The following is a 23,954-nucleotide window of genomic DNA, read 5'->3' on the forward strand; positions in this document are numbered from 1 at the left end:
CTGCTTCGTAGATTGCTTTCCGCAAGACGCACTTGCCAGTATCATTGGCCGGTGGCCCGACATGGAGTTTGTCCTATTGCATGGCTTACATTCAGAGACTCGCTAGTTTATCGTAATGCTTGGTTGTCGCGAAAGTGAAAAGTTGGGCCTGTCCGGGATATGAACCCGGGACCTCCTGCACTCAAAGCACTAATCATACCCCTAGACCAACAGGCCGCACAACGAAGCAGGTGTGCACCCCGCCAGCTACTGATATCTTGGCGCACTTGCTAGTTGCATAATCCAAAATGGACCATATTCTCAAAGACGTTTCTTAATCCGACACCAACAACATGAGCTGTGCTGAGGACCAGTGTATGTGAAGGCTGAAAGAGCTGCTTGAGTTGTGTGACAGTATGTCGATCGTGTGAAGTGCAAATGTTATCGTGTCACGCACCATCCGCCCACTACGTAGCGTTGTGTGACAGCACGCACTTTTCGACAGTACTCTGTGTCCATAGCTGTTTTCATAGCTAGGCTGCTTCCAGCACAAAGCATCCACCATACGAAAGTGGCTGTTCCGCGATTTTGATTACCTGACCCTTAGACATCATTTCATGTACGAATACTGGCAAGAATTCTCGCTACATTCCAAGTTGCTCCCTCCACTTTCAGCCTACTTGGTTGCTTCATTAGCCACGCAAACACTTCCTGAGGACGCTACATGTAATAAATCGCAGCTTATCGGTTTAATGTCAAGATGCTGCTCAATTTCAGTCCGTGCGGGGCACCCGTTTCCATGGTGTAATGGTTAGCACTCTGGACTTTGAATCCAGCGATCCGAGTTCGAGTCTCGGTGGAACCTGAATCTGTGTTTTTCGATCGTTTCTAGAAATGTGTACGAGCTGGTAGTTGGAATTGTATATCCAGAATTTTAGCTAGGATCGTGTAATGCAAATTGTTAATAGCAGTCCACACGTGAATGGGGAACGCTCCAAATGCTTATGCTTTTGCTACTAGGATTAATAACGGAACGTAAGGGGTTCAACTGCGAGAAGACGACCTCAGCTGCTGGTCCAAGTATCTCTCCGTTTTGGGTACTGGATGAGCGTGCATTTAACAAACGTGCATGCGATGTACTAGTTCCTGGGAAACGAATCGAATCGTTATACGTGTCAGTCTTTAGGTATAGATATAAGTAATCGAACACGGTTTAATCCTGCTTCGTAGATTGCTTTCCACAAGGCGCACTTGCCAGTATCATTGGCCGGTGGCCCGACATGCAGTTTGTCCTGTTGCATGGCTTACTTTCAGAGACTCGCTAGTTTATCGTAGTGCTTGGTTGTCGCGAAAGTGAAAAGTAGGGCCTGTCCGGGATTTTAACCCGGGACCTCCTGCACCCAAAGCAGGAATCGTACCTCTAGACCAACTTTTTTTTTTTTTTTTTTTTTTATAAGGGCCTCCTTCCTCCCCTTCAGCCCCGCCTTGCGCTCGCCATAAATCACCTTCGTCGGCGTCGGCTTCATCTGCCATGATATCTGAATTACTTATTCTTCTGAACTATTCCAATTTCGAAACCAAAGATACTTCTAAACCTAATGCATAGTCCCGCAATGGTGACAAAGTAGAATATTTTTTTTTTTTTGTGCGTGTGTTGTATTCCATTTTCAGAGTTTTGTCCTGGGCCTTCACGGCTACCGTAGCGGCGAGAGGGCCCGCGAATTCCCAACCGTACTTCACCCCAGGCAGCAATCCCCTACTTCTGGTCTGCAACACTCTTTCTGTTGTTTGTTGTTCTTTTTAGTGCTTTCGTTGTGTTGTTGGTTTTTTTATCAACTTTTATAATTGTTTATTTTTTTATTATAATTTATTTATTTATTTTTTTGTTTTGTTTTTTTTTTAATAGAAAATGAAAAAAGGAACTCTGGTCCGCTAGAAAAACAGAAGAAAATAAAATAGTCCTTGTCGTAACGCTGTTCAGTATACGTCACTGTGACATTTGAAGAAGAAAAGAAAAAAAAAACAAAGCAATGTAGAATGAAGGAAAGAAAAAAAAAATACTTCTTTCATCGAAGAACGACTTCTAAAAAATTCGCATATCGTTTCCTGTAATGTCTCGTCTGTGAAAGTATGTGAAACTGTAATGCCAGGTAAAGACTGAACGCCGCCTCACTCTTGGGTTCTTGCGTCTGTAAATAATGAACATAATGACCCTTCAACCAATTGACAGAGTTTCGTTTGGTGTTCGGGTACGGCACTGAATCCGGATACTGGAAATCTTCAGGTTTAATACAAAGCTGGGAAGTCCTCATAATCGTAGCCAGTTTTCGGCGAATGCATGGCCAAACTGCTTGGACAGTGGTGCACAGAAAACGATGTTCATCAGTATCAGGCAAGTTGCACATAAGGCACAAAGGTGAGTCAGCCAAATGTAGAGCATGAAGTCGTGAATTGGTACTTATTTTACGGTTCACGACCCTGTACCAAGAGGCTTTCACTGACGTTGGTAAATCACGGCTATGTATGTTTTTCCATATCACTGGCCAGCGATGATTGGGGTATTTGTGTTCGATGTTGTTCCTGTTCTTGGTTGCCAGTAGTTTATTATAAACTAACTTCACCACGGAAAGCTCATTTTCTGGGAGAGTTGACCGTACGTAACTGAACTCAATGAAAAAGCTCTTAAAGTGAGTCAGCGCAGGCGGAATATGTTGAACAGAGACGGGAGGCTGCAGGCAGGCCGGCGCTATTTCGGTTAACAAGTGAGCCGTTAGACTGTTCGGTAACCACCTCCACCGTTTGTAGGTGGTGCATACGTACAAAGCTCGTGACTTGGAACGAACATCTGTTAAATTTAAGCTTCCATCGGTCGTGGAGAGAGTGAGCGTATCGTACTTGACTTTAAAAATGTGTCCACGTGTGACAAAATGGCCTAGAGCGGACATCATACGCTTCGCTGTCTCCTGTGGCATGGGCAGTACTTGTGCAACGTAGTTAATCTTTGAGGTGAGGTAGACATTGGCAAAGGTGACTTTCTGCAGTTCATCAAGGCTCCTTAGGTAGTGGGTCTGCATGCAAGCACGCATACTTGCCAGGAGATTCCTATAGTTCACCGCAATTGTGTGCTGTATGTTGCTCCTGTACTCAATACCAAGGCATTTCATTTTAGAAAGTAGTTGCAACTGACCGTGATGGTGCAGCGAGATGCCGCGTCCTATGTTCATAATGCCAGATTTCCTGGCATTCAACTTCGCACCCGCAACAAGTTCGTAGTTTTTGACGATCTGAAGGGCTTCCTCGACTTCACCTTCGTCCATGACCAAAAATCCGACGTCATCCGCATATGCAGTACAAACAATCTTAATGCCGTGGATGGTTAATCCTTGTAGACGCTGTGTCAAGGTGACAAGCAAAGGCTCAATGGCAATGGCAAACAAGGCCATTGACATAGGGCATCCCTGTCGCACTGAATTAGTAATATTAATCGATGCGCTCAGCTGGCCATTCACCATGAGTCGAGTTACTCCTTTACGTAGGAGCTCATGTATAAGATTGATAAAATGTAGTGGAAATCCCATGGCATGCATCGTCCGGATGAGAAACTGATGGTTTACTCTGTCGAATGCCTTTGAAAAGTCAAGGGAAACTAGCGCACACCGTATCTTGCACGCATCTGCAATGGCTATGACGTCCCTGTATTGAGACAAATTTTGGAAGATCGTCCTACCGACACCTACACTGGTCTGGTACTGACCAATGACAGTATTCATCAACATTTTCAATCTATTAGAAATAATACGTGCTAAAATTTTGTAGTCACTGTTCAGTAAAGTAAGCGGCCGAAAATCGTCAACAGAACTGCACATTGGGCGTTTAGGGATTAAAACCACGATGCCTTCCACGAGAGCCTGAGGAGCATTAAAATCAGGCCGTAAAATTTCATTAAACATACTCAACAACTTGGGCTTTAATTTGTCGCAGAAAGTAAGATAAAATTCGGCAGTGAGACCGTCGGGTCCCGGCGATTTATTTTTCGGACTTCGTGATAGCGCAGAATCCAATTCGTCTTCATCAATTTCTCGCATGAGAGTTTCGACTTCAGCAGCTCCCAAAGTCCTTTGCAAGTTATTGAGTAATTCATCGTGAGTTCCATCGTCGGTATGTGTCGTTGCCAGCAGATCTGCCAGGTGATTGTGAAGTGCGTTCCGTATGTCTTGTTGCCGCGTGAGCGCAACGCCTTCACTCAACTGAAGACGAGTTATTAATCTCCGCCGCCCCCTCTTATTTTCACGAATGACGTGAAACATGGATGTCATTTCGTCGTCTATCACATTCTGGGGCCTGGACCTTATTTGAAAGCCTTCTGCCTGCTGCCGCTGAAGTTTTAATAATTTTGCCTTAATTTTTTTAATCTGCATAAAATTTTCAGGTACAGTCACATCGGACTGGTAAAGCTCCCTGAGACAAGTAAAATAAAACTCAGACGTTTGCCGTTTCCACCAGGATTTGTCCCGAGCGTAGCGTTTAAACATTTTTGATAAAGTTGGTTTGGCATGTGTTATCCACCATTCAGTAACGGAGGCATACTGTGCAACCCGTCGTTCACATGCCTCCCATGTTTCGTTAAAGACACGGTGACAGTCTACATCGTTAAGGAGAGCATTGTTAAGTTTCCAGAAACCTCTGCCGCGAAATGTGCCTTGCTTGACCATGTTAACAGTACAAATATATGCGGCATGATCGGAAAAAATTGTGGGCCAAACTTCGGATTGGAGGACTTGAGTCTTCATACACGCCGATACATAGATTCTGTCTAGCCGGCTTGCAGAGTGGTTCGTGACATGAGTGAACCCAGGTGCCGCTCCGTGCGTATGCTCCCATGTGTCAATGAGGTTCATTTCTTGGACGATACGTTCTAGTTCTCCAGATTTGTTAAAATTAGGCGTCTGGTCTTTTGGACTTAAGACACAATTGAAGTCACCCGCAAAAATTATACGATCGTAGGTTCCCCTAAAAAGTGGGACTATGGCGCTTGTGAAGAACTCAGCCCTAGCACGCCTATTGCTACTGCCGGACGGGGCGTAAACATTGATTATGCGTGTCCGATGGAAAGTGACAGCGATCCCTCTATGATCAGGCAGTTTTTCTGCGTCGGTCGCTACAATCCCTTCTTTTAACAGAATCGCTGTCCCTAAATTCGCACCGCTCCCGGAATTGGAGAGAGTAGTATACCCAGATATTCGGTCAAGTTCAATCGCAGCGACTTCTTGAAGTAACAGAATATCGATATCCGCTGCGTATACAAAATCTTGTAAATTACGGAGCCGCCAGTACGACTGTATCTTATTGATGTTTAACGTGGCAATTTTATAGGCTTGGGGCTCGTTCATGGGAGAAGGTACATACTATTAATTAAACAGTCTTAGAAGGATGGCTAACGAAATTGAGGCCAAGCGCGTCAGTCGGAGTTCCTGTTGTTCCTGGTACGGTTGGTGTATGCTTCTCTGTGGGGGGTGCCGAAGATTCCGTCTCAATGGTCCGCATGACAGGCGCATCATTGCTCGCATCCAATACTTCCATTTCTTGTGCCCAATTCCCAGTGAGAGTGGCCTCTGACCAAAGCGATCCTGCGTTTCCTTGAGCGTGGGTATCCGGCAAAACGACTCTACTCGAGGTATCACTATCTTCCACCCGTCGTGGATTCACAGGGGGAGACACTACAGGATCAATGTCCATTCGACCAGACGCAGGGAGACCAACTTCAGAGGGTTCAGAAGTGTTCTGACTCATTTGGCTGCTTATTCGTTTCGCTTTTTCGCGGAGCTGTGGGGCGAGCTGATTGGCTCCTTGATGTGCAAGTCTTCGCTTCTTTTTGGAAGGCTTCCTGTTAGGGTTCGCAGTATCATCAACATCCGAAGTGGACTGTTGACTCTGGGGTTGATCCGCCGGGAACACAGCGTCTGCTTCATCCTCAGTACCAGTGGCATCAACCACTGGGGAGTCATCCGTCGTTACCTCCATCTCTGAGTGTGGTAGCGGCGGTGCCACGTCAGCACTCGGTTCTTTGACGTTATCGGCCAAAACATCATTCAAACGAGGGGCATCTACAGGCGGGGTCGCGGGTGGAAGACCAGAAGCCGCGACAGCGTATGTCAGTGGCAGTGCCGTCGTCACAGGGGGGCTAGCGGCTTCACCGACAGGTATCCGCGTCACGCGTCTTTGTATACATTCAGAGCGCACGTGGCCGGGCGCACCACAGCCGGCACACGTTTTTGGCTGCCCATCATATATGACAATTCCGCGATGTCCACCTACGTTAATGTATGAAGGGATATGCTTCTGTAGATCGATCTTAACCTGCCTGACGCCGTTAAGCACCGGAAATTTGTGGGCTTTGGACCAACGCTCCGCAAAATTGTTAATAACCCTCCCGTAAGGTGTTAATGCAGAATTTATTTGCGCGGCTGATATTTCAAACGGGAGTTCGAAAATACGTGCCGTTCGGATGCCCAGTCCAGCATGCGTAATGCTGACGTCACTGACGGTACCATCTCTATGTTTAAACTTCAGTACACCTCCACTGGACTCCACAATTCTATCACACATTTCAGAGGACGTTAATTTCACATAAACAACACTAGTCACGATAGAGAAATTTATCCCTACAATGTCATCAAAAGTTATCTTAGCTGTTTCCTCTAACCATGCTTCAACTTCAAACGAATTTGGTTTCGAAAAGTTCCTATCAAAGGTAAACTTCAAGGTATCTTTCCTGTTAGTCGGATTCATAATTCCATATCAGATCCTACAGAACGGAACGAATACTAATAAGCAGACGCTGTAAGCACGCGACTCACCGCCTGACGTAAACACTTCCTGCCGCAGCGCGCTGGCCCTGGAGGTCCGCTCACCACCGCTGCCGCAGGCAGACTGTAGACCAACAGGCCGCACAAGGAAGCAGGTGTGCACCCCGCCACCTACTGAGATCATGCCGCACTTGCTGGTTGCAGCATCCAATATGGACCATATTCTCAAAGAGGTTTCTTAATCCGACACCAACAACATGAGCTGTGCTGAGGACCAGTGTATGTGAAGGCTGAAAGAGCTGCTTGAGTTGTGTGACGGTATGTCGATCGTGTGAAGTGCAAATGTTATCGTGTCACGCACCATCCGCCCACTACGTAGCGTTGTGTGACAGCACGCACTTTTCGACAGTACTCTGTGTCCATAGCTGTTTTCATAGCTAGGCTGCTTCCAGCACAAAGCATCCACCATACGAAAGTGGCTGCTCCGCGATTTTGATTACCTGACCCTTAGACATCATTTCATGTACGAATACTGGCAAAAATTCTCGCTACATTCCAAGTTGCTCCCTCCACTTTCACCCTACTTGGTTGCTTCATTAGCCACGTAAACACTTCCTGAGGACGCTACATGTAATAAATCGCAGCTTATCAGTTCAATGTAAAGATCCTGCTCAATTTAAGTCCGCGAGGGGCACACGGTTCCATGGTGTAATGGTTAGCATTGTGGTCTTTGAATCCAGCGATCCGAGTTCGAGTCTCGGTGGAACCTAATTCTGCGTTTTGCGATCGTTTCTAGAAATGTGTACGAGCTGGTAGTTGGAATTGTATATCCAGAATTTTAGCTAGGATCATGTAATGCAAATTGTTAATAGCAGTCCACACGTGAATGGGGAACGCTGCAAATGCTTATACTTATGCTACTAGGATTAATAACGTAACGTAAGTGGTTTAACTGCGAGAAGACGACCTCAGCTGCTTGTCCCAGCATCTCTCCGTTTTGGGTGCTGCATGCGCGTGCATTTAACAAACGTGCATGCGATGTACTAGTTCCTGGGAAACGAATAGAATCGTTATACGTGTCAGTCTTTTGATATAGATATAAGTAATCGAAGACGGCTTAATCCTGCTTCGTAGGTTGCTTTCCACAAGACGCACTTGCCAGTATCATTGGCCGGTGGCCCGACATGCAGTTTGTCCTGTTGCATGGCTTACTTTCAGGGACTCGCTAGTTTATCGTAGTGCTTGGTTTGTCGCGAAAGTGAAAAGTAGGGCCTGTCCGGGATTTGAACCCGGGACCTCCTGCACCCAAAGCAGGACTCATACCCCTTTTTTTTATTTTCTTTTGTTTTGTCGGGCCTCCATCCACCCCTTCTAGCCCGTCCTCACGCTCGCCAAAATTGCCTTCATCGGGTCGGCTTCTCCGCCATAAAAAAAAAGTCACCGTTTATATTAAATAATACTCGTGTGACAGTTTAATGCTCTTCAGTATGCATTTGGATAGTTGGTTAAACCACTATATTGCATGTGGGGATTAAACAAATTAACTCTTCTGCGAGAATGTGAGTAACTCATCACAACGTCCAAGGAAGACTGCATATGTGAAAATAAACTGGAGGGTGCTGGAGTCTTCCGCAGCATGAAGGAACAAATCTTCTCCTCCTCTTTTATGGGAGATTCAAACATAAAAGAAACACGTCCTCTGTGCAAATAAACGAATCTTCCTAAATAAGTAAGAAAAGAATAATTGTAATGTGAGTATTAGATCTCAGAAATTCCACGGGTTTCCTGTAGAACAGTCTCGTATTGCTGTCGACAGGAGAGGCATCGCCCCCCAAAGTGTCACCACTGTCGGGGCGGTCCGTCGCATATTCGTGACCGTTCGATTCCCGCAATCCGAATCCTAATTGCGGCCATTATAATTCTGAAGGGGCCATCCAGCAGTATTTTCGTACTGCAAACGTCGCCCTGGATGAATGTCTCTCTACGTTAATGTTCGGAGTAGGAAAGACGCATACTTTTCTCTATATTTGTCTATTCGTTGAAGTTTCTGGTGTTGAGTTAGTAGGTATAACCAATAGTCTTCTTTATTTTTTTCTGGCGCCGATAATATATAATACACCGTCTGACCTTGAAGCCAATTGACTGCTCGTCGTTTTGCGGGGGGGTATGGAACGGCATCGGGAGTGAGGAGTCCAGCTGGAGTAATCATCCTAGGTGCAGTACGCAGCATACATGAGAGCTTCCGTGCAAAGAGAATCCAGATGTCCTTCACATCGTCGCATAGAAAGCGATGTTCAATGGTATCTAGTAAAGTACAGTGAACGCAATTCGGAGTGTCGGACAAGTGAATCATGTGTAGCTTTGAATTTGTCGGTATGATCCTATTGACCGCCATGTACCACGTAGACCGCACCTGCGATGGTAAGTGTGCGTCGTGAATGTTTTCCCAGATCTTTGCCCAATTGCAGTCTTTATACTTTACTTCTATTCTGTTCCGCGATTTACTGTCCGTCAGGCAGCTGTAAAGCGCTCTGACCCTGTAAAGATCATTCTAAGGTATTTTGCATTGAACATAGCTGTAGTCTAGGAAAAAATCACTAAAGTGGCATAATGCAGTCGGGATGTGACTTACGTTGACAGGAGGCGTCATGCTGGCTGGTGCGATTTCATGGAGAAGAAGGGCCGTTAAGGAATGTGGTGTTCGTTGCCATTGTTTATACACGTTGCTGATATATAATGCTTTCGTTTTGTGGTAAACATCAGTCAGATTGAGGCCGCCCTTTCCCATGGGGAGCGTCAAGGTTTCAAATGCGACTTCGAAAATTTGTCCCCTACTGACAAAGTGGCCGAGCGCCGCAAGCATGCGTTGTGCTATGACTTTTGGTTTTGGGAGGATTTGCGCGACATAATTGACTTTTGAAACGATGTAAGTATTGACTAAAAGCACTCTTTGTATGGCGTTGAGATTTCGCAAATGATGTTGCCGTATGCCGGCCCGAATTTGTGCCAACAATCTCCTATAGTTAAGAGCAGCCGTGCAGCGAATGCTGCGCGTGTATTCAATGCCGAGACATTTAAAAGTTGCCATCCTTTTTAGTGAACGGCTATTGACAAGTTCTAGTCCCCTACCAAGTGCCATAACGCCAGACTTTTTACAGTTGACTTTCGCTCCTGAGGCGGCTTCATAAGTGTTTATCAGCTGAAACGCGCGTTCTAAGTCTTCATTTTTCGTCACCAGGAAACTGACGTCATCCGCAAATGCCTGGCAGACAATCTTCTGACCATGTATACGTAATCCCGGAAGGTCTTGCGTCTGGGAGAACAGCAAGGGTTCAAGAGCAACTGCAATCAAAACCATTGACATCGGGCAACCTTGTCGGACCGACCTAGTGATGGAAATAGGTTTACTTAGTTGTCCGTTGAGACAGATCTTGGATGTTCCGTTTCTCAGCAGGAGTGTAACAGTGTCAATAACTTTCCGTGGAAAATTAATTGCTGCCATCGCGCACAGAAGATATGAGTGACTGACTTTATCGAATGCTTTTTCAAAATCTAGCGAGACTAGAGCGCATTGGATGTCACAAGCGGCGGCTGTAGCAATGATATCTCTATATTCGCTTAACGTCTGCTGGATGTTTCTAGTTTTCCATACGCTCGTTTGATAGGCCCCCGTGACAGTACTGAGTACCGTACTGAATCGCTGCATCATGACCCGCGCGAATATCTTATAATCCGTATTAAGTAACGTAATCGGTCGGAGATTGTCGACTGTCTTGCCCGCTGGGGTTTTGGGGACCAATACCACTATGCCCTCACAGTATTCCCTTAGGATATCATCTCCAGCGTTTAGGATATCATTACAGACCATGGTCATCTTTGGAACTAAATGGTGTCGAAAAGTTCTATAAAACTCGGCCGGTAATCCGTCGGGACCAGGCGATTTATTCTGTGGGCTCCCTCGAATGTCGTCCGCTACTTCATCGTCAGTTATTACTGCAGCGAGGCCGTCTGCTTCTTCCGTGCTCAATGTCGCAAAACGGCGTGCCATGAGGGCTTGCTGCGCCGCTATATCCACCGGGTGTTCCGTTAACTGTGCTGTGAAATGTTTATAAATCTCGTCTCGTATGTTGCGCTGGTGGTGTAAGTGTCGACCATCTGCAGTGTGCAGTTCTGTTAATATCTTTCTGTGCCCCCTTTTCTGTTCGCGAATAACATGATACATTGATGTCGTTTCGTCCTGTACGGCGTTTTGCAGACGTGTCCTCACTTTACAGCCTTCCAATTGCTTCCGTTTGAGGGTTAAAATCGTAGCCTGTATTCGTTTAATATGCATACGATTTGCTATTACCGTTGCATCTTCTCGATATAAATCCCTTAAACACTGAAAGTAGAATTCCAGGGTTTGCTTCTGCCAGGCACATCGATCTCTGGAATAATTCTTCATCGCTTTTGTTAAGGCGGGTTTTGCACATTTTACCCACCACGTAATGGCAGAGTCGTACGCGGGAAACTTTCGTTCGCATTCTGCCCACTTGTTGCGGAAGACTGTGTGACACTCGGGTTCTGTTAAATGCGCTACATTTAGTTTCCAGGGTCCCCTTGCCCTGTACGTCCCTTGTTTGGCTAAATTGACGGTACATATATATGCCACATGATCTGTAAAGACAGTCGGCCATAGCTCTGCCTGCAAAACATGTTCCCTCATATTTGCTGATGCGTAGATTCTATCGACGCGGCTAGCTGAGTGACCAGTAACGAATGCGAATCAGGGCCTGTCGCCGTGTCTATGCTCCCATGTGTCTATTAAATTTAACTCTTCAATGATGGCGCGAAGCTCGGCGGACGGATTGAAATTTGGTGTCTGGTCTTTGGGACTGAGTACACAGTTAAAATCACCAGCGAATATAAGTTGGTCTGAAGGTGGTGTGAAAAGTGGCACAATGCCATCTTTAAAAAACTCTGCTCTCTGTCGTCGTCTCCCAGAACCGGAAGGGGCGTAGAGATTAATAAATCTGGTAGTATCGATAGTAGTCGCTATACCTCTGCTATTCGCCAGGCGTTCGATATGTGACATCACTATCCCTTCCTTAGCCATGATCGCGGTCCCTAGTTCAGTACCATTTCCAGGATTAACGACGGCATTGTAACCTGTGATACGGTCAAGGTTAATATTGGTCACTTCCTGCAGCATAATGAGATCAATATCAGCGGCATAGAGAAAATCTTGAAGGTTTTTTAAGTTGAGTGGGCTATTGATCTTATTGATGTTCAATGTCGCAATGCGGTAAGCTTGCAAGGACGTCATGAGAACAGAGGACTAGGTGACAATATGCCTACTATTCATGTTCATGGCGAACATATCCAAAAGAAGTCCGCGTCATCAGCCACTGCACCGACGCCGGCGGTAGCCGATTGTTGCTGGTGGGACACATCTGCTTGAGCTTCTGATGACGGATTCTCTATACCGCGCCGATCCCGTACTAAATCTTCTTCCCGACCACCCTCTTCAACGTCATCTGACCAATCGCACACGAACTTGTCTGCGTTCATATCGCAATCCGAGAGCTTGGAACATTCAGGCATAGGGTTCGGATCCAATGAATCGGCCACCGCAGGGTCCCCTGAGGGCGATCGTCCGTGATCAGTGTCCGATGCGTCCGTCCGAGATTTTTTTGCCGTTTTGCTAGTTGCCGACGACGATGGGTCAGTTACTTCAGTCAGTTTCTGTCTGACGTGGTTCGCCTTTTCACGCAATATTGGCGCCTTTGCTTCTGCCCCTTGATGTGCTAGCCGGCGTTTCTTCTGAGATTTGGGAGACCGCGGGTGCTGGTGGCCAGCCATCTCGTTCGACTCCGTCCGGTCGGACTTGTCGTCTCGAACCGGTACGCCCGCCGGAATACTTTCGGTGTCCGGTGGGTGCCCCATCTGCGAGTGAGTATTGCCCTCCTTCTGGGTGTGTGAAGAAGGAACATTCGGTACATCGTTCGCTTCCATCGGTGTAGCGCCTTCGTGCACTGCGCGCAAACGCTCTAGCGAAACATCTAAACTAGGTTCCGAGGTGAGATTAGCCCGGGCGGTGGTGACGTATGATAATGGCAACGTAGACGTCGGGCCGCGCAACTCACTCTCACCGGCCGGTATTTGCGCCACGCGTCGTTGGACACACTGAGCACGGATATCTTCTGTGGACCCACATCCCGCACAAGTTCTAGGCTGCCCGTTATAAATCACTATGGCCCTGTAGCCACACACAGTGATGTAGGACGTAATGTGCTTTAACATATCTATCTTCACCTGACGGACACCGTTTAGCACCGGGAAAATATGCATAGTCGACCACTTTTCTGCCGTATTGCTGATGATTGTTCCATATTCCCTCAATTTGGCATTAATCTGGTCAGCGGATATTTCAAAGGGTAATTCAAATATGCGAACAGTTCTCACTCCGAGACCAGCAAGCGAAATTCTGACATCACCAACATTGCCGTCAGAATGGTTGAACTTCAACACTCCTCCACAAGATAGAACGACCTGCTCGCATTTATCGGGATTCAACAATCTGAGGTACACCGTACTGCTGACGATAGATAGGTGAATGCCAATCATATCATCAATAGTTATTTTCATGTCGTCTTTAATAATTAACTCAACCTCAAAGGATTTGGGTCGTGCATAATGAGAGTCAAAACTCAATTTCTACGTGTCTTTCCGTATAAGTTGCTCCATTATAGTGGAATGCAATTCGTCACCCACAATAAAACAACGTAGCAATGCGCACACTCACCAAACAGCACGCGACCGCCACAGGCGACAGCGAAAACAACCCGCGTCTGACCGCCAAGGCCGCTGCCGGCTGATTGTCCCTAAACCAACAGGCCGCACAAGGAAGCAGGTGTGCACCCCACCACCTACTGAGATCTTGCCGCACTTGCTAGTTGCAGCATCCAATATGGACCACATTCTCAAAGAGGTTTCTTAATCCGACACCAACAACATGAGCTGTGCTGAGGACCAGTGTATGTGAAGGCTGAAAGAGCTGCTTGAGTTGTGTGACGGTATGTCGATCGTGTGAAGTGCAAATGTTATCGTGTCACGCACCATCCGCCCACTACGTAGCGTTGTGTGACAGCACGCACTTTTCGACAGTACTCTGTGTCCATAGCTGTTTTCATAGCTAGGCTGCTTCCAGCACAAAGCATCCACCATACGAAAGTGGCTGTTCCGCGATTTTGATTGCCTGACCCTTCGACATTACTTCATGTACGAATACTGGCAAGAATTCTCGCTACATTCCAAGTTCCTCCCTCCACTTTCAGCCTACTTGGTTGCTTCATTAGCCACGCAAACACTTCCTGAGGACGCTACATGCAATAAATCGCAGCTTATCGGTTGAAAGTCATGATGCTGCTCATTTTAATTCCGCTAGAGGCACCCGGTACCATGGTGTAATGGTTAGCATTCTGGACTTTGAACCCAGCGATCCGACTTCGAGTCTCGGTGAAACCTAACTCTGCGTTTTGCGATCGTTTCTAGAAATGTGTACGAGCTCGTAGTTGGAATTGTATATCCAGAATTTTAGCTAGGATCATGTAATGCAAATTGTTAATAGCAGTCCTCACGTGAATCGGGAACGCTCCAAATGCTTATGCTTTTGCTACTAGGATTAATAAGGGAACGTAAGGGGGTCAACTGCGAGAAGACGACCTCAGCTGCTGGTCCCAGTATCTCTCCGTTTCGGGTGCTGCTTGCGCGTGCATTTAACAAACGTGCATGCGATGTACTAGTTCCTGGGAAACGAATAGAATCGTTATACGTGTTAATAGCAGTCCTCACGTGAATCGGGAACGCTCCAAATGCTTATGCTTTTGCTACTAGGATTAATAACGGAACGTAAGGGGTTCAACTGCGAGAAGATGACCGCAGCTGCTTGTCCCAGCATCTCTCCGTTTTGGGTGCTGCATGCGCGTGCATTTAACAAACGTGCATGCGATGTACTAGTTCCTGGGAAACGAATAGAATCGTTATACGTGTCAGTCTTTTGGTATAGATATAAGTAATCGAACACGGCTTAATCCTGCTTCGTAGATTGCTTTCCACAAGACGCACTTGCCAGTATCATCGGCCGGTGGCCCGACATGCAATTTGTCCTGTTGCATGGCTTACTGTCAGAGACTCGCTAGTTTATCGTAGTGCTTGGTTGTCGCGAAAGTGAATAATAGGGCCTGTCCGGGATTTGAACCCGGAACCTCCTGCACCCAAAGCACGAATCATACCCGTGGACCAACAGGCCATACAAGGAAGCATGTGTGCACTCCGCCACCTACTGAGTTCTTGCCGCACTTGCTAGTTGCAGCATCCAATATGGACCATATTCTCAAAGAGGTTTCTTAATCCGACACCAACAACATGAGTTGTGCTGAGGACCAGTGCATGTGAAGGCTGAAAGAGCTGCTTGAGTTGTGTAACAGTATGTCGATCGTGTCAAGTGCAAATATTATCGTGTCACGCACCATCCGCCCAGTACGTAGCTTTGTGTGACAGCACGCACTTTTCGGCAGTACTCTGTGTCCATAACTGTTTTCATAGCTAGGCTGCCTCCAGCACAAAGCATCCATGATACGATAAGTGGCTGTTCCGCAAATTTGATTGCCTGACCCTTGGACATTACTTCATGTACGAATACAAGCAAGAATTCTGGCTACATTCCAAGTTGCTCTCCTCCACTTTCAGCCTACTTGGTTGCTTCATTAGCCACGCAAACACTTCCTGAGGACTCTACATGTAATAAATCGCAGCTTATCGGTTTAATGTCAAGATACTGCTCAATTTAAGTCCGCTAGAGGCACTCGGTTCCATGGTGTAATGGTTAACATCCTGGACTTTGAATCCAGCGATCCGAGTTCGAGTCTCGGTGGAACCGACTCTGTGTTTTGCGATCGTTTCTAGAAATGTGTACGAGCTGGTAGTTGGAATTGTATATCCAGAATTTTAGCTAGGGTCATGTAATGCAAATTGTTAATAGCAGTCCACACGTGAATGGGGAACGCTCCAAATGCTTATGCTTTTGCTACTAGGATTATTAAGGGAACGTAAGGGGGTCGTGCATTTAACAAACGTGCATGCGATGTACTAGTTCCTGGGAAACGAATAGAATCGTTATACGTGTCAGTCTTTTGGTATAGATATAAGTAATCGAACACGGCTTAATCCTGCTTCGTAGATTGCTTTCCACAAGACGCACTTGCCAGTATCATCGGCCGGTGGCCCGACATGCAGTTTGTCCTGTTGCATGGCTTACTTTCAGAGACTCGCTAGTTTATCGTAGTGCTTGGTTGTCGCGAAAGTGAATAGTAGGGCCTGTCCGGGATTTGAACCCGGAACCTCCTGCACCCAAAGCACGAATCATACCCGTTGACCAACAGGCCATACAAGGAAGCATGTGTGCACCCCGCCACTTACTGAGTTCTTGCCGCACTTGCTAGTTGCAGCATCCAATATGGACCATATTCTCAAAGAGGTTTCTTAATCCGACACCAACAACATGAGTTGTGCTGAGGACCAGTGTATGTGAAGGCTGAAAGAGCTGCTTGAGTTGTGTAACAGTATGTCGATCGTGTGAAGTGCAAATATTATCGTGTCACGCACCATCCGCCCAGTACGTAGCTTTGTGTGACTGCACGCACTTTTCGGCAGTACTCTGTGTCCATAACTGTTTTCATAGCTAGGCTGCTTCCACCACAAAGCATCCATGATACGAAAAGTGGCTGTTCCGCGATTTTGATTGCCTGACCCTTCGACATTACTTCATGTACGAATACTGGCAAGAATTCTCGCTACATTCCAAGTTGCTCCCTCCACTTTCAGCCTACTTGGTTGCTTCATTAGCCACGCAAACAATTCCTGAGGACTCTACATGTAATAAATCGCAGCTTATCGGTTTAATGTCAAGATGCTGCTCAATTTAAGTCCGCTAGAGGCACCCGGTTCCATGGTGTAATGGTTAGCATTCTGGACTTTGAATCCAGCGATCCGAGTTCGAGTCTCGGTGGAACCTAACTCTGTGTTTTGCGATCGTTTCTAGAAATGTGTACGAGCTGGTAGTTGGAATTGTATATCCAGAATTTTAGCTAGGGTCATGTAATGCAAATTGTTAATAGCAGTCCACACGTGAATGGGGAACGCTCCAAATGCTTATGCTTTTGCTACTAGGATTAATAACGGAACGTAAGGGGTTCAACTGCGAGAAGACGTTCTCAGCTGCTGGTCCCAGTATCTCTCCGTTTTGGGTGGTGCATGCGCGTGCATTTAACAAACGTGCATGCGATGTACTAGTTCCTGGGAAACGAATAGAATCGTTATACGTGTCAGTCGTTAGATATAGATATAAGTAATCGAAGACGGCTTAATCCTGCTTCGTAGATTTACTTTCCACAAGACGCACTTGCCAGTATCATTGGCCAGTGGCACGCCATGCAGTTTGTCCTGTTGCTTGGCTTACTTTCAGAGACTCGCTAGTTTATCGTAGTGCTTGGTTGTCGCTAAAGTGAAACGTAGGGCCTGTCCGGGATTTGAACCTGGGACCTACTGCACCCAAAGCAGGAATCATACCCCTAGACCAACAGGCCGAACAAGGAAGCATGTGTGCACCCCACCACCTACTGAGATCTTGCCGCACTTGCTAGTTGCAGCATCCAATCTGGACCATATTCTCAAAGAGGTTTCTTAATCCGATTCCTACAACATGAGCTGAGCTGAGGACCAGTGTATGTGAAGGCTGAAAGAGCTGCTTGTGTTGTGTAACAGTATGTCGATTGTGTGAAGTGCAAATATTATCGTGTCACGCACCATCCGGCCACTACGTAACGTTGTGTGACAGCATGCACTTTTCGACAGTACTCTGTGTCCATAGGTGTTTTCATAGCTAGGCTTCTTCCAGCACAAGGCATCCACGATACGAAAGTGGCTGTTCCGCGGCTTCGATTGCCTGACCCTTCGACATTACTTCATGTACGAATGTTGTTGTTGTGGTCTTCAGTCCTGAGACTGGTTTGATGCAGCTCTCCATGCTACTCTATCCTGTGCAAGCTTCTTCATCTCCCAGTACCTACTGGAACCTACATCCTTCTGAATCTGCTTAGTGTACTCATCTCTCGGTCTCCCTCTACGATTTTTACCCTCCACACTGCCCTCCAACGCTAAATTTGCGATCCCCTGACGCCTCAAAACATGTCCTACCAACCGATCCCTTCTTCTAGTCAAGTTGTGCCACAAACGTCTCTTCTCCTCAATCCTATTCAATACCTCCTCATTAGTTACGTGATCTATCCATCTTATCTTCAGTATTCTTCGGTAGCACCACATTTCGAAAGCTTCTATTCTCTTCTTGTCCAAACTAGTTATCGTCCATGTTTCACTTCCATACATGGCTACACTCCAAACAAATATTTTCAGAAATGACTTCCTGATACTTAAATCTATATTCGATGTTAACAAATTTCTCTTCTTCAGAAACGCTTTCCTTGCCATTGCCAGTCTACATTTTATATCCTCTCTACTTCGACCATCATCAGTTATTTTACTTCCTAAATAACAAAACTCCTTTACTACTTTAAGTGTCTTATTTCCTAATCTAATTCCCTCAGCATCACCCGATTTAATTGAACTACATTCCATTATCCTCGTTTTGCTTTTGTTGATGTTCATCTTATATCCTCCTTTCAAGACACTGTCCATTCCGTTCAACTGCTCTTCCAAGTCCTTTGCCGTCTCTGACAGAATTACAATGTCATCGGCGAACCTCAAAGTTTTTACTTCGTCTCCATGAATTTCAATACCTACTCCAAATTTTTCTTTTGTTTCCTTTACTGCTTGCTCAATATACAGATTGAATAACATCGGGGAGAGGCTACAACCCTGTCTTACTCCCTTCCCAACCACTGCTTCCCTTTCATGCCCCTCGACTCTTATGACTGCCATCTGGTTTCTGTACAAATTGTAAATAGCCTTTCGCTCCCTGTATTTTACCCCTGCCACCTTTAGAATTTGAAAAAGAGTATTCCAGTCAACATTGTCAAAAGCTTTCTCTAAGTCTACAAATGCTAGAAACGTAGGTTAGCCTTTTCTTAATCTTTCTTCTAAGATAAGTCGTAAGGTCAGTATTGCCTCACGTGTTCCAACATTTCGACGGAATCCAAACTGATCCTCCCCGAGGTCCGCATCTACCAGTTTTTCCATTCGTCTGTAAAGAATTCGCGTTAGTATTTTGCAGCTGTGACTTATTAAACTGATAGTTCGGCGATTTTCACATCTGTCAGCACCTGCTTTCTTTGGGATTGGAATTATTATATTCTTCTTGAAGTCTGAGTGTATTTCGCCTGTCTCATACATCTTGCTCACCAGCTGGTAGAGTTTTGTCCTGACTGGCTCTCCCAAGGCCGTCAGTAGTTCTAATGGAATGTTGTCTACTCCGGGGGCCTTGTTTCGACTCAGGTCTTTCAGTGCTCTGTCAAACTCTTCACACAGTATCGTATCACCCATTTCGTCTTCATCTACATCCTCTTCCATTTCCATAATATTTTCCTCAAGTACATCACCCTTGTATAAACCTTCTATATACTCCTTCCACCTTTCTGCCTTCCCTTCTTTGCTTAGAACTGGGTTGCCATCTGAGCTCTTGATATTCATAGACGTGGTTCTCTTCTCTCCAAAGGTCTCTTTAATTTTCCTGTAGGCAGTATCTATCTTACCCCTAGTGAGATAAGCCTCTACATCCTTACATTTGTCCTCTAGCCATCCCTGTTTAGCCATTTTGCACTTCATGTCGATCTCATTTTTGAGACGTTTGTATTCCTTTTTGCTTGCTTCATTTACTGCATTTTTATATTTTCTCCTTTCATCAATTAAATTCAATATTTCTTCTGTTACCCAAGGATTTCTAGCAGCCCTCGTCTTTTTACCTACTTTATCCTCTGCTGCCTTCACTACTTCATCCCTCAGACCTACCCATTCTTCTTCTACTGTATTTCTTTCCCCTATTCCTGTCAATTGTTCCCTTATGCTCTCCCTGAAACTCTGTACAACCTCTGGTTCTTTCAGTTTATCCAGGTCCCATCTCCTTAATTTCCCACATTTTTGCAGTTTCTTCAGTTTTAATCTACAGGTCAGAACCAATAGATTGTGGTCAGAGTCCACATCTGCCCCTGGAAATGTCTTACAACTTAAAACCTGGTTCCTAAATCTCTGTCTTACCATTATATAATCTATCTGATACCTTTTAGTATCTCCAGGGTTCTTCCACGTATACAACCTTCTTTCATGATTCTTAAACCAAGTGTTACGTATGACTAAGTTGTGCTCTGTACAAAATTCTACTAGGCGGCTTCCTCTTTCATTTCTTAGCCCCAATCCATATTCACCTACTATGTTTCCTTCTCTCCCTTTTCCTACACTCGAATTTCAGTCACCCATTATTATTAAATTTTCGTCTCCCTTCACTATCTGAATAATTTCTTTTATTTCATCGTACATTTCTTCAATTTCTTCGTCATCTGCAGAGCTAGTTGGCATATAAACTTGTACTACTGTAGTAGGTGTGGGCTTCGTATCTATCTTGGCCACAATAATGCGTTAACTATGCTGTTTGTAGTAGCTTACCCGCATTCCTATTTTCCTATTCATTATTAAACCTACTCCTGCATAACCCCTATTTGATTTTGTGTTTATAACCGTGTAATCACCTGACCAGAAGTCTTGTTCCTCCTGCCACCGAACTTCACTAATTCCCACTATATCTAACTTTAACTTATCCATTTCACTATTTAAATTTTATAACCTACCTGCCCGATTAAGGGATCTGACATTCCACGCTCCTATCCGTAGAACGCCAGTTTTCTTTCTCCTGATAACGACATCCTCCTGAGTAGTCCCCACCCGGAGATCCGAATGGGGGACTATTTTACCTCCGGAATATTTTACCCAAGAGGATGCCACCATCATTTAATCATACAGTAAAGCTGCATGTCCTCGGGAAAAATTACGGCTGTAGTTTTTCCCTTGCTTTCAGCCGTTCGCAGTACCAGCACAGCAACGCCGTTTTGGTTAATGTTGCAAGGCCAGATCAGTCAATCATCCAGACTGTTGCCCCTGCAACTACTGAAAAGGCTGCTGCCCCTCTTCACGAACCACACGTTTGTCTGGCCTCTCATCAGATACCCCTCCGTTGTGGTTGCACCTACGGTAGGGCCATCTGTATCGCTGAGGCACACAAGCCTCCCCACCAACGGCAAGGTCCATGGTTCATGGGGGGGCATGTACGAATACTGGCAAGAATACTGGCAAGAATTCTCGCTACATTCCAAGTTGCTCCCTCCACTTTCAGCTTACTTGGTTGCTTCATTAGCCACGCAAACACTTCCTGAGGACGCTACATGTAATAAATCGCAGCTTATCGGTTTAACGTCAAGATGCTGCTCAATTTAAGTCCGCTAGAGGCACCCGGTTCCATGGTGTAATGGTTAGCACTCTGGACTTTGAATCCAGCGATCCGAGTTCGAGTCTCGGTGGAACCTGACTCTGTGTTTTGCGATCGTTTCTAGAAATGTGTACGAGCTGGTAGTTGGAATTGTATATCCAGAATTTTAGCTAGGACCATGTAATGCAAATGGTTAATAGCAGTCCACACGTGAATGGGGAACGCTCCAAATGCTTATGCTTTTGCTACTAGGATAAATAACGGAACGTAAGGAGTTCAACAGCGAGAAGACGACCTCAGCTGCTGGTCCCAGTATCTCTCCGTTTTGGGTGCTGCATGCGCGTGCATTTAACACACGTGCATGCGATGTACTAGTTCCTGGGAAACGAAAAGAATCGTTGTACGTGTCAGTCTTTTAATATAGATATAAGTAATCGAAGACGGCTTAATCCTGCTTCGTAGATTTACTTTCCACAAGACGCACTTGCCAGTATCATTGGCCGGTGGCACGACATGCAGTTTGTCCTGTTGCATGGCTTACTTTCAGAGACACCGCTAGTTTATCGTAGTGCTTGGTTGTCGCGAAAGTGAAAAGTAGGGCCCGTCCGGGATTTGAACCCGGGACCTCCTGCAACCAAAGCAGGAATCATACCCCTAGACCAACAGGCCGCACAAGGAAGCATCTGTGCACCCCGCCACTTACTGAGATCTTGCCGCACTTGCTAGTTGAAGGATCCAATCTGGACCATATTCTCAAAGAGGTTTCCTAATCCGACTCCTACAACATGAGCTGTGCTGAGGACCAGTGTATTTGAAGGCTGAAAGAGCTGCTTGAGTTGTGTAACAGTATGTCGATCGTGTGAAGTGCAAATGTTATCGTGTCACGCACCATCCGCCCACTACGTAGCGATGTGTGACAGCACGCACTTTTCGACAGTCCTCTGTGTCCATAGCTGTTTATAGCTAGGCTGCTTCCAGCACAAGGAATCCATGATACGAAAGTGGCTGTTCCGCGTTTTTGATTGCTTGACCCCTCGACATTACTTCATGTACGAATACTGGCAAGAATTCTCGCTACATTCCAAGTTGCTCCCTCCACTTTCAGCCTACTTGGTTGCTTCATTAGCCACGCAAACACTTCCTGAGGACGCTACATGTAATAAATCGCAGCTTATAGGTTTAACGTCATGATGCTGCTCAATTTCAGGCCGCGAGGGGCACCAGGTTCCACGGTGTAATGGTTAGCACTCTGGACTTTGAATCCAGCGATCCGAGTTCGAGTCTCGGTGGAACCTGAATCTGTGTTTTGCAATCGTTTCTAGAAATGTGTACGAGCTCGTAGTTGGAATTGTATATCCAAAATTTTAGCTAGGATCATGTAATGCAAATTGTTAATAGCAGTCCACACGTGTATGGGGAACGCTCCAAACGCTTATGCTTTTGCTACTAGGACTAATAACGGAACGTAAGGGGTTCAACTGCGAAAAGACGACCTCAGCTGCTGGTCACAGTATCTCTCCGTTTTGGGTGCTGCATGCGCGTGAATTTAACAAACGTGCATGCGATGTACTAGTTCCTGGGAAACGAATCGACTCGTTGTACGCGTCAGTCCTTAGGTATAGATATAAGTAATCGAAGACGGCTTAATCCTGCCTCGTAGATTGCTTTCCAGAAGACGCACTTGCCAATATCATTGGCCGGTGGCCCGACATGCAGTTTGCCCTGTTGCATGGCTTACTTTCAGAGACTTGCTAGTTTATCGTAGTGCTTGGTTGTCGCGAAAGTGAAACGTAGGGCCGGTCCGTGATTTGAACCCGGGACCTCCTGCACCCAAAGCAGGAATCATACCCCTAGACCAACAGGCCGCACAAGGAAGCAGGTGTGCACCCCGCTACCTACTGAGATCCTGCCGCAATTGCTAGTTGCAGCATCCAGTATGGACCATATTCTCAAAGTGGTTTCTTAATCCTACTCCTACAACATGAGCTGTGCTGAGGACCAGTGTATGTGAAGGCTGAAAGAGCTGCTTGAGTTGTGTAACAGTATGTCGATCGTGTGAAGTGCAAATGTTATCGTGTCACGCACCATCCGCCCACTACGTAGCGTTGTGTGACAGCAGGCACTTTTCGACAGTCCTTTGTGTCCTTAGCTGTTTTCATAGATAGGCTGCTTCCAGCACAAGGCATCCACCATACGACAGTGGCTGTTCCGCGTTTTTGATTGCCTGACCCTTTGACATCATTTCATGTACGAATACTGGCAAGAATTCTCGCTACATTCCAAGTTGATCCCTCCACTTTCAGCCTACTTGGTTGCTTCATTAGCCACACAAACACTTCCATAGGACGCTACATGTAATAAATCGCAGCTTATCGGTTTAATGTCACGATGCTGCTCAATTTAAGTCCGCTAGAGGCACCCGGTTCCATGGTGTAATGGTTAGCACTCTAGATTTTGAATCCAGCGATCCGAGTTCAAGTCTCGGTGGAACCTGACTCTGTGTTTTGCGATCGTTTCTAGAAATGTGTACGAGCTCGTAGTTGGAATTGTATATCCAAAATTTTAGCTAGGATCATGTAATGCAAATTGTTAATAGCAGTCCACACGTGTATGGGGAACGCTCCAAACGCTTATGCTTTTGCTACTAGGACTAATAACGGAACGTAAGGGGTTCAACTGCGAAAAGACGACCTCAGCTG

The 23,954-nt window shown here is 46.0% G+C and overlaps 8 non-coding genes across 8 annotated transcripts; 6 read left to right on the forward strand and 2 right to left on the reverse strand.

The window, feature by feature from the left end:
• The first annotated feature begins 772 nt into the window (after positions 1-772).
• Positions 773-844, forward strand: Trnaq-uug (transfer RNA glutamine (anticodon UUG)). The gene has a single exon. It is a non-coding gene; the product is annotated as a tRNA-Gln (tRNA).
• A 14,789-nt stretch (positions 845-15,633) lies between these two features.
• Positions 15,634-15,705, forward strand: Trnaq-uug (transfer RNA glutamine (anticodon UUG)). Its single transcript has one exon. It is a non-coding gene; the product is annotated as a tRNA-Gln (tRNA).
• Positions 15,706-16,767: 1,062 nt separating this feature from the next.
• On the forward strand, positions 16,768-16,839 carry Trnaq-uug (transfer RNA glutamine (anticodon UUG)). The gene has a single exon. It is a non-coding gene; the product is annotated as a tRNA-Gln (tRNA).
• A 4,441-nt stretch (positions 16,840-21,280) lies between these two features.
• Trnaq-uug (transfer RNA glutamine (anticodon UUG)) lies at positions 21,281-21,352 on the forward strand. The gene has a single exon. It is a non-coding gene; the product is annotated as a tRNA-Gln (tRNA).
• Positions 21,353-21,852: 500 nt separating this feature from the next.
• On the reverse strand, positions 21,853-21,924 carry Trnap-ugg (transfer RNA proline (anticodon UGG)). Its single transcript has one exon. It is a non-coding gene; the product is annotated as a tRNA-Pro (tRNA).
• Positions 21,925-22,478: 554 nt separating this feature from the next.
• Positions 22,479-22,550, forward strand: Trnaq-uug (transfer RNA glutamine (anticodon UUG)). Its single transcript has one exon. It is a non-coding gene; the product is annotated as a tRNA-Gln (tRNA).
• Positions 22,551-23,048: 498 nt separating this feature from the next.
• Trnap-ugg (transfer RNA proline (anticodon UGG)) lies at positions 23,049-23,120 on the reverse strand. Its single transcript has one exon. It is a non-coding gene; the product is annotated as a tRNA-Pro (tRNA).
• Positions 23,121-23,676: 556 nt separating this feature from the next.
• Positions 23,677-23,748, forward strand: Trnaq-uug (transfer RNA glutamine (anticodon UUG)). The gene has a single exon. It is a non-coding gene; the product is annotated as a tRNA-Gln (tRNA).
• The last annotated feature ends 206 nt before the right edge of the window (positions 23,749-23,954 follow it).

Source organism: Schistocerca gregaria, chromosome 2, assembly GCF_023897955.1.
Source record: "Schistocerca gregaria isolate iqSchGreg1 chromosome 2, iqSchGreg1.2, whole genome shotgun sequence".
Lineage (NCBI taxonomy): Eukaryota > Metazoa > Arthropoda > Insecta > Orthoptera > Acrididae > Schistocerca > Schistocerca gregaria.